Source organism: Mus musculus, chromosome 19 (assembly GCF_000001635.26).
Source record: "Mus musculus strain C57BL/6J chromosome 19, GRCm38.p6 C57BL/6J".
In the NCBI taxonomy this organism is placed as follows: domain Eukaryota; kingdom Metazoa; phylum Chordata; class Mammalia; order Rodentia; family Muridae; genus Mus; species Mus musculus.
Window position 1 is genome coordinate 16,011,700 of NC_000085.6, and position 10,540 is coordinate 16,022,239.

Genomic DNA, 10,540 nt, shown 5'->3' on the forward strand with positions numbered 1-10,540 from the left:
GTGAGTGTACATCTCTACATAAATCAACATGCTAAATAAATCAACATGCTAAAGGAACACAGACTGTTGAAGGAGACTCAGCCTTCACCACCTTCATCACCTTCAATTCCTACAACAGGAGGAGATACATTCTATGATGGTTATTCTTAATTATAAACTTGAGTAGATTTGGCGTCACCATGGGAACACACTTTGGATGTGTCAGGTAAGAGTGTCTCCAGAAAAGGAAGACATGCTGAATCCTCCAATGGGTTGGGATTGTGGACTGAGAAAAATGGAGAAAATGATGTGAAAAAAATGTGCATTCATTTCTCTCTTCTGCCAGATTGTGGACATAATGTGCCCAGATATTTCACATTCCTGCATCCATGACTTCACTGTGGGGAAGGTCTAGAGCCTCAAACTGTGAGCCAAAGCCTTCCTTCTTAAGTTGCTGTTGTCAAGTATTTTATCACAGCAACAATAAAAGTAATGACATAAAAAATTGACCCTGAGAATGGGACCATTGTTATAATAAACATGACCGTGTGGTCTTTAAGCTTTTGGGGCTGGTGTGCAGAAAAAAATGTGGAAGATATTTGCAAACATAGGCTGCAGAAACCATAGAATGCTATAAGCAGGATTTAACGGAATGTTCTGGTTGCAGTTGGAGAATAGACTGCTTAGAGAAATGCAGACAGTGGAGATCTAACTCATGAGGCTTCAGAGGGGATCCACTACTCTACAACAAACTGGATTTCAGTTAACCTTACATTCTGGCAAAGAGTCTACATTCATTCTGTTTATGCCTTGAGAACTTGAATGGGGCTAACTTAAAAAGTAATGGACTAATTTGTTTGGCAAATGAATTTAAAGATAGCCTATCATTCATCTTAAACGCGTTCTCACGACCGGCCAGGAAGAACACAACAAACCAGAATCTTCTGCGGCAAAACTTTATTGCTTACATCTTCAGGAGCCAGGAGCGCAAGCCCCAAGCCCCAAAAACGAAAGGCCCCCCCGCTTACATCTTTAGGAGCCAGAGCGCCAGCGCGCCAGAGCGCCAGAGCGCAGAGCGCAAGCAAGAGAGAGAATGGCGGAAACCCCCGTCCCCTTTAAAGGAGAATTATTCTTTGCCTAGGACGCATCACTCCCTGATTGGCTGCAGCCCATGGCCGAGTTGACGTCACGGGAAAGACAGAGTACATGTAGTGGTAAAATACCCTTGGCACATGCGCAGATTATTTGTTTACCACTTAGAACACAGGATGTCAGCGCCATCTTGTGACGGCGAATGTGGGGGCGGCTCCCAACACATTCAGTCCTAGTTATGGCTACTGCCTGCTGCTCTTATTCGGGTGTACAGAAATACAGAGAGAGAGAGAGAGAGAGACAGAGACAGAGACAGAGACAGACAGAGAGAGAGAGACAGACAGAGAGACAGAGACAGAGATGAAAACTGTGAAGTTTCCAAAGAGAAGGAATATGGATATGGGTAAACTTAAGGTTGTTGGACCAGGAGCATGCAGATAAAGAATCGGTAATTGTTAAAGTTCTTGATGCCATTAAAGAAAAACTCACACTGTCACTGGAGTAATGAGGAGGTACTCACATGGCAAGACCCCACCCACTGAAAGCTCCAGCCTGTAAGAACGGATACTCATTTGAAGGGAAAGAGCCTGACATGAGGATAACGCTGAAGGGATTTCCTGCTCAAAAAAACTGTTTCCTCTAAGACAAGCACACAGTGGTCCCTGAAATTTTGGTCCAAAGGCAGGTGTCTAAACATCTCATGCTGTTTGGAAAACTTGGTGTACTGGCTGGTTTTGTGTGTCAACTTGACACAGGCTGGAGTCATCACAGAGAAAGGAGCTTCAGTTGGGGAAGTGCCTCCATGAGATCCAGCTGTTTCTCAATTAGTGATCAAGGGGGAAAGGCCCCTTGTGGGTGGTGCCATCCCTGGGCTGGTAGTCTTGGTTCTATAAGAGAGCAGGCTGAGCAAGCCAGGGGAAGCAAGCCAGTAAGGAACATCCCTCCATGGCCTCTGCATCAGCTCCTGCTTCCTGACCTGCTTGAGTTCCAGTCCTGACTTTCTTTGGTGATGAACAGCAGTATGGAAGTGTAAGCCAAATAAACCCTTTCCTCCCCAACTTGCTTCTTGGTCATGATGTTTGTGCAGGAATAGAAACCCTGACTAAGACACTTGGCAGAGTTATCCAGATGATATGGATTTTGTAGAAATGAAGGATGAAAAGCATGGAGGTTAAAGAGGTTATGTCAAGGTTCCAGAAAGCCATTGAGACAGCAGAAGGGCCTGAAAGCTAGGATGAAGCTAGGATGGTGAACCCTAAGGTGTAATGGAGACCTCAGGATGATGGATAATGGGAAATGTTAGGACTGTCATAATCCATTGAGGAAAGCTTTAGACACAGAGTTGAACCAACCCATGACAGAACAAATAGGCTGTAAACAACAGCAGGAGGGAAGAACTACCCAAAGCCTTGCAAGCACAGATGCCATCATGACCTCAGATGCTAGACATGGAGCTAAGCAGTTACGTAATGACCTTGGTTCCCTGCTGTCTATCTTTGTGCATCTCAGAAAAGTAAGAGCTTCCAAGATATAAGCAGCTTAAGCCTGGTAACTGGAGAAATATTTTAAAAGTTCTCAATGATCTTGTTTCACCCTTTATTGTGTGACTCAGTCATAATTTTGGACAAATATTTTAAGAAGGAAAAGTCACTTTACTTCTGAAGACTAGAGCATACTCATTTGTGCAGCATCCAGAATTTAAATTCTTAGTATGTGAGTCAGGTATTCTGGAACATTCTTTTAACCCCAGCACTTGGAAGGCAGAGGCAAGTAGATCTTTTTGAGTTCAAGGCTAGCCTGGTTTACATATTGATTTTCAGAAAAGCCAAATGTACAAAGTGAGACACTGTCTCAAAAAATGAATACATAAGATAAATTCTTAGCATGTGGTGGTTCCAAATGTCATTTCTTCTTATTATTTTGGAGTGAATATAGGAAGATGACTAAGCAACTCAGCCTTGGATCCATGTAGCTTGTCCCTAGGTCTTCTAATTTATTGACACCCACCCTAACTTCCACCATGGAGCCTCGTGACTCTGGAAGAAAGTGAGTCACAGATGTGAGCCTAGCTCATGACTTTGTCTAGAGGGGCTGAGGTTAAAGATTTGGCATGGAGGGTGATCAGATTTTAAACAATGGCCATGTAAATAGACATGGAGACTGCAAAGAAAAAGAAAATAACTCAAGACCAAGAGCTGAAAGGAAACTCAGAAGGGTGTGCCATGCTGTGTCTTCAGGACTTGGGTTTACTTAATGCCCTTAAAGGAGTTTTGAGCATCTAACGGAACATATGCGTTCTTATTGACAGTATACCAAGAATGGGAAACAGATTGTCTTGGTTGGGTTTTGTCAATTTGACACAAAATAGAGTGATCTGGGAAGAAGGAACTTCAGTTAAGAAATTCCTTCTTCAGATTGGCCTTTAGGCAAGTCTTTGAATCATTTTCTTGATAGATGATTAATGTGGAAGGGCCCAGCCTGCTGTGAATGATATTACCCTTAGAGAACTGGTCCTGGGCTATATAAGAAAGCAAGCTGAGCAGACCAGTAAGCAGAGTTCCTCTGTGGACTCTGCTTTAGTTCCTGCTTCCAGGTTCTTGCCTTGATTGAGTTCCTGGCCTGAGTTCCTGCCATGGCTTGCCTCACAGATGGATTGTGACATCGAGCGGAAGATGAATAAATCAACCCTTTCCTCCCCGAGTTGTTTTGGTTGTGGGTTTTATCACAGCAATGGAAGCAAACTGGAACATAAAGCACTTCTCTGCCCTAGCTGCCTCGTCCACCTTCTGTTACCAAGAAGACTTTATGTTTCTCTTAGGCTCTTGCTAGCAGCAGCAAAGCAGTTTGGATTATACCGTCTGCAGGGATCCAGAGAAACAACTGCTCAGAAGCACGCTGATGCCGCCACAAAGAGTTCATTCTGAAATTTTTGTGTATCAGCCAATCCGTCAAAGTTCTGCCATGCTCTGCTGACCCTTCAAAACTTCGGAGTGGTCAGATGAGTGGGTTTGGATTAGTCCAGTTTTAGAAGTGTTGGCACCCATTCCACCCATCCTAGTGGAAGATGTCCCAGACCACAGCTGCAGAAAAGAGGAACTGAGAGTCCGTGTGAGGGAAGAAGGCTATCTGAAAGAGAAAAAAAAGGAAGGTGGGGAAGTTGGCACACTGTAACCTATCTCAGACTTTCATTTCAACAGAGGAGAGGACTTTTGTTGAGGGATATTAATTTCTACTCAGTGAATTAGTTAGAGAAAAATTCATTTTCGTCAAGTTCAGGGAATCTTTTTTCTCCTTCTTTGGTTATAGTACAAACTCTGGAGAGACAGTCTGAATATCATTAATTTACATGGGGGGTATCTACATAATGAAACCTTACCTTGTGCCCCATACATTTGCAGAATTTATATGTCAATAAAAATAAAAGGATAGAAAGGAAAATAGAAGATGTATTTCCTGCTTGAAAGAACCCATAACCCTTGAACTAATTTAATGTCTGCTGTGACTCACTTCAGAGACTTCTGGGAACAATAACTAAATGAAACAGATTCTAGGAGGTTCTGAGGGATAAGTGATTAATACTGGGGGAATTTCTCCAAGTCTGGGGGAAGCCCGACTGCATTAGAATATTGTTGGGCTCTGAAGGGATCATCAGCTTGTCCTGACTTGCCTAGGACATCCTTCACTTTGCTGTCCCAAGAGCCCAGTAAGAGTAGAAAAGAAATTGACTGCCAAGTATCCTCACTCTTCCTTTGAAATCTCAAGCAATCAAAAATGGAAATGGAAGAAACAACTCTGGTCTCTCCTCACCTGAGAAAATAAGGTTGACAATCATAATGAGTGTCATCACATGTCCTGGCAGGTGAGCATTCCCACCATGCCCTGCATGTTTTTGTTTGACTTTACATGCGGGTGGGATGCTGCATTTGAAAGTCTGCTTCTATGTAATGACTAGTGTCTTGCCTTTCTGCCTCCGGACAAAGCTGAGCCAACGAGCCAACAAGCCAATCCGTCCCCTTCCAGAGACAGTCCAGCTGTTCTGTTTCTAGTTGTTTTTACCCAAGGGTGTTTTGTCCCCAGGAAATATTTAACCATTGTTTATAAAAACCTTTTCTTGTCCCAGATAGGAGAGGTTGGTGCCCTATTGCCATCAAGAAGTAGAGACCAAGGATGCATGCAGATGAACATCTTACAGAGCACACTTCAACAACTTATCCACCTTTCACAGGAAAGAACTCTTACTCCAAATTTCAGTAGCCCAAAGACAGTGGAAGACCGTGTCTCACTTTCTTCTCTTCCATGTAGTTGTATATAGAAGCTGACCAGGGTATAAGCTATTCTATTTTTTACACGTGTCCTGAGTGTGTTGTTTACATGGAGAAGGGCAGGTAGCTTTAGTTAGGTCTCTGGGGCTTAGCCATGCTCTTACACATAGATTTTTTTTTTCTGGGACTATCTTGCTGTCATAACATAATAATAAAACTTTACCCCCTTCTAACTGCTAACCCCTGTCAATGTATCAACAACAACTACATCTATACAGACTCTTCCTGGAATTATGAGACATGCACATTTTCTATGTTTAACACATATGAAATAACAACAAAGTTAAAAGCCTTGTCTATACAAGGTGTATACCTGAAATACAATCAGTTGTGAGAAAGGGGAGGGAAGATTATAAGTTCAAGGATACTCGACTACATACAAAAACTCTGTCTCAAAAAGTAAGTAAATAAATAAATAAATAAATAAAAGTATCTACCATCTCCCATCTAACACAGCAGCAGCCTCTCCTTTCCCTTGGCACTGAGGTACATACATGTGGCTAATAACTCAGCAAGCAGGTACTCCTGTGATAAACTTTGACTCAGTAACTAATGACATTGAGAGTTAGAGATCAAGGTGCCAACGAGATGGTTTAGCAGGTAAAGGCATTTGCTTGTGGCAGGATTTTCCCTGTCCAATTACATTAAAATATTAGTGCAGCAGGAGACCTGCAATTGGACAGGGAAAGGGGAGGCAGCTCGAAGAGTTGCAGGGACAGAGAGCGACTCAGAGGAGGGAGGAGGAGAAGCCAAGATGGAGGCAGATGGACAGGAAGAAGATCCTGATCCCACGTGGTTTTAAATAGTCACAGGTAGTTATGAATATCATATAGGGATAGAATAATTGGGATAAGTCATGTGTTCTAGGTGGGCAGCCTGTATCATTATCAGTTGGCTCTGAAATTATTGTGTGGGCATCTTGTGACTTGAGAATTTATTGATATATAAATCTGACTTGTTAATTATAAGCTTCTAGAGTTTTGTTTCTACCGGTTTGCTGGGTGTTGTGGTGGCTGACACGGGGTGGATGATCAGTGCGTGGGGCTGGCGTGGCAGTGAAGGGAACTCGGGAGCTCCGGTTCCACCAGACAGTTGGCGGGCAGAGAGTAGCTGGATGGAGCCCGGGAACTTGGAGTTTCTTTGTTAATATTTCCCCACAACATTTGCCGGCAAGGGTAGTGATCTAAGTTTGATCCTCAGTAGTCAAAGGATAGAAGGAGAGAACTGACTCCTACAAGTTGTCTTCTGACCCCCACATGAGTGCTGTTGCATGATCATGCCTGACATGCACACAAACAATTGGTATATAAATAACTACTTAAAAACAGAGGGACCCAGCATAATGAATTACAAGGATGGTGACATCCTGGCAAAGGTCCCTTCAGTCCAGGAACTGGTGATATTTTTCTTAGCTTGCTTCAAGGTCAAAGAGCCATTAGGATAGTACAAGAACCCTGGGGACTTTAGAGGAGCAGTGGGTGCTGGATTTGGCGTCTTACTGTGTGCCCTCCAGGTGTGGGTCTTCAGCCTTCCTGGACATGCACTGAGCTACCTGATACCGTCTAACACGCTATGTTATATCGAATTTTCTGTTACTTGTTTCTGTCGGTTGCCAGAAGAGCCTTGTTACCTTTCCCCACTGAAGCACCGCAGTGATGTTGTAGCTAAGTGTCGTACGAACATGGCTGGCACATCAGCGGTAGTCAATATGATTGTCATTTGGCAGTGTCATATTTGATTATTCTGACCCCTTCCCTCGTCCCTTCTTTCCTGTGCGTTCTTCCAGCATTTGTGATGCTCTGTCTGCCCATTGAAATCAGGGTGGAACCCTTCAGGGTCTAAGACTCAAATTCCCTTTCTCCCCTGAAGCTATATCTAAGCCCCAAGTGCATAGCAATAGATAAATAAAAACACGAGACATATAAAAGTAACCCAAACACAAGGAGAACTGATAATGATGTGGGTGGTTTAGCTATCAATATAACCTGTTGGAAGTGCTAGCACTTTGTGTTGAGTTACATAGAAAATATTTTTGACTCTTGTTCCTGCCTCCCATTTTCCCATAGGCACCATATTGAGAGTGCAGATACACACACCACAGTGTCTATCTTTTTTACTTGGTTTCTGGGAACTTGAACTCAGGTTCTCATGTTTGTTCAACAAGTGCTTTATCCACCAAGCCATATCTTTAGCCTATTTTTTTCCGAGATGGGTCTCTCTATGGAGCCTGAGCCAATTCAAACTTGTAACCACCCTGATTGCTGATAGTATAAGCAAGAGCTACTTTGCATAGATACACTTCAAAGCTAGCATTTTAATTTACCTGCAATAGATTATCCAACGTGGGATCAGGATGTCAATTAAATTGTGTTTATTTGTGCATGGCATATGTAGAGATTTATCACTGTACACCAGCCTGGGTTCCAGAGAGCAACCACTGTAATCCCAGTCCGCTATCAGTGAGGGGAGAGACTAAGAAACCATTGTCCATGGAAAGGCCATAAACTGCTGAGAGTTCTGTGCTAATCTCACTTATGTTTACAAGTTCTTACTTATGGATTGTTTTGTTGTTGTTGCTGCTGCTGCTGCTGTTATAGGGTTCAAGTTCTTCGTGACTGGAAAACTTCACCTCTTTAAAAACTTTAAAAAATCAATTTAAAACAAATTTTAACCTTTGTTTTAATTTTATGTTGTATGCATATTTGCCAACATGTATGTCTGTACACAACATGCATGCAGCGCCTGCAGAGACCAGAAGAGGGCATCAGATCCCCTGGGACTGTAGTCATAGACAGTTGTGAATTGATGTGTGGGTGCTGGGAATTGAACCCTGGACCCTCTGGAATATCAGCAAGTGTTCTTAACTGCTCAGTCACCTCTCTAGCCCTTTTAAGTTTAAAGTTTAAAAAAGACAATGGGAAGAACAACAATATCAACCAGCCAGACCCCCCAGGTCCCCCAGGAACTAAACCACCAACCAAAAAGTACACATGGAGGGACCCTTGGCTCCAGTCTCATATGTAGCAGAGGTTGACCTTGTCAGACATCAAAGGGAGAAGAGACCCTTGGTCCTGTGAAGCCTCGATACCCCAGTGTAGGGGAATGCCAGGGCTAGGAGGCAGGAGTGGGTAGGTGGGTGATCACCCTCATAGAGGCAGGGGGAGAGAGGATGGATAGGGTGTTTCCAGAGGAGCAACCAGGAAAGGAGGTAACATTTGAAATGTAAATAAATAAAATATCCAATAAAATAAAATAAAAAGACTATGGGTTTTCTTGTGTCTTTTTCATATACATTGTTCTAAGTGGTCTCCCTCTCTCAGTGCCCTCCCCTCTGTGCTGGTCCCCTGCTAATGGAGCTTTATCTTTTAAGGTAAATTCATTTTACTCATCATGCAGGCAAGAGCACTGAGGAAGACTCAGAGACAGCAGCCACACCAGAACCACCCATTTCTTTCACATAGTAGGAAATACAAAATTTAAAAGTGGGGAGGAGATAATAGCTTAATACTCTAAAAAATAGACACAACACATCTTTTATCTGATTACTCCCATGTTCAATTCTTTAAAAACATTGTTTTGCGTGTGTGTGTGTGTGTGTGTGTGTGTGTGTGTGTGTGTGTGTGTGTGTGCTGTGCGCGCACACATGTCTGAGCATACTATTCTGTGCATGAAGAGTTTCTGGGAATTGAACTCAAGAGTGTCAGGCTTGGGGGCAAGCGCCTCTACCCAATGATCCCTACTGATGGCCCCTTGTGGCTGGATATTACATTCATTCCTGGTTTAGGGTCTGTGGTTTAGATCTCGTTTAGGTCTATTTAGATTTCTGCAGCTGCTAGCTTTTTTTCCCCCCTTTTCTTTTTAACTGGTCATTTAATTATTTACATTTCAAATGTTATCCTACTGTTTTCTGCAAGCCCTCCTCCCTTCCCCCTTATATAAGGGAGCTCCACCTCACCTACCCATTCCCTTCTCACCACCCAGCATTCCCCTACACTGAGGTATTGAGCCTCCACAGGACCAAGGGTATTCCCTTCCATTGATGCCAGATAAGGGCATCCTCTGCTACATATGCAGCTGGAACCATGGGTCCCCCATGTATGCTCTTTGGTTGGGGGTTTATTCCCTGGGAGCTCTGGAGGGTCTGGTTGCTTGATATTGTTGTTTTTTTCTGTGGGGTTGCAAATCCCTTCAGCTCCTTCAGAACTTCTCCTAACTCCTCCATTGGGGTCCCCACACTTAGTCCAATGGTTGGTGGCAAGCATCTACAACTGTATTGGTCGGGCTCTGGCAGAGCCTCTCAGGGGACAGCCATACCAGGTACCTGTCATCAAGTGCTTCTTGGCATCAGCAATAGTGTCTGGGTTTGGTGTCTGCATGTGGGATGGGTCCCTAGGTGGGCAGTCTCTGGATGGCCTTCCCTTCAGTCTCTGCTCCACTCTGTCCCTGCAGTTTCTTTAGACAGGAGCAATTCTGGGTTAATATTCTTGAGACAGGTGAGTAGTCCCATCCCTTAACTGGGAGCCATGCCTTGAAAAAAGCTCAGAATACCCACGATACAACTCACAGACTATATGAAGCTCAAGAAGAAGGAAGACCAAAGTGTGGATGCTTCAATCCTACTTAGAAGGGGAAAAATAATCACAGGAGGTATAGGGAGAGAGGTAACTGGGAGGGAGAGAAGAGGGGGAGAGAAAAAGGGGGCAGGATCAGGTGTGGTAGGAGACAGGGGAGATGTACTGAGGGTCAGGAAATGGAACAGAGGCGTGTAGCCGTGGGGGGGATGAGGAACTGAGGGTAGCCACCAGAAAGTCCCAGATGCCAGGAAAGCAAGAGGCTCCCAGGACCCCATGGGGATAACATTAGCTGAAATCCTCAACGGAGGGGAGAGAGAATCCGTAGAGACCATAGCCAGAGCTAGTTCTTTTCTAAATGGTCTTTTTTCTATGTCCCTCCTCCCTTCTACTTCACCATCAGAGCCTCGGGTAGACTTGCAGCAGCCCCGCTGAGGGCTAGAAGGAGTTTACTTCCAGATTGCTATTTCCTAAGATCAAAGAAGCTCTTGTGAGGTGAGGAGGTGAGGGCACCAGGCACATCTGAAGTCCCTAAAACAAAATGTGCAGCTATGCACGTTCCTGCCTACCACTCAG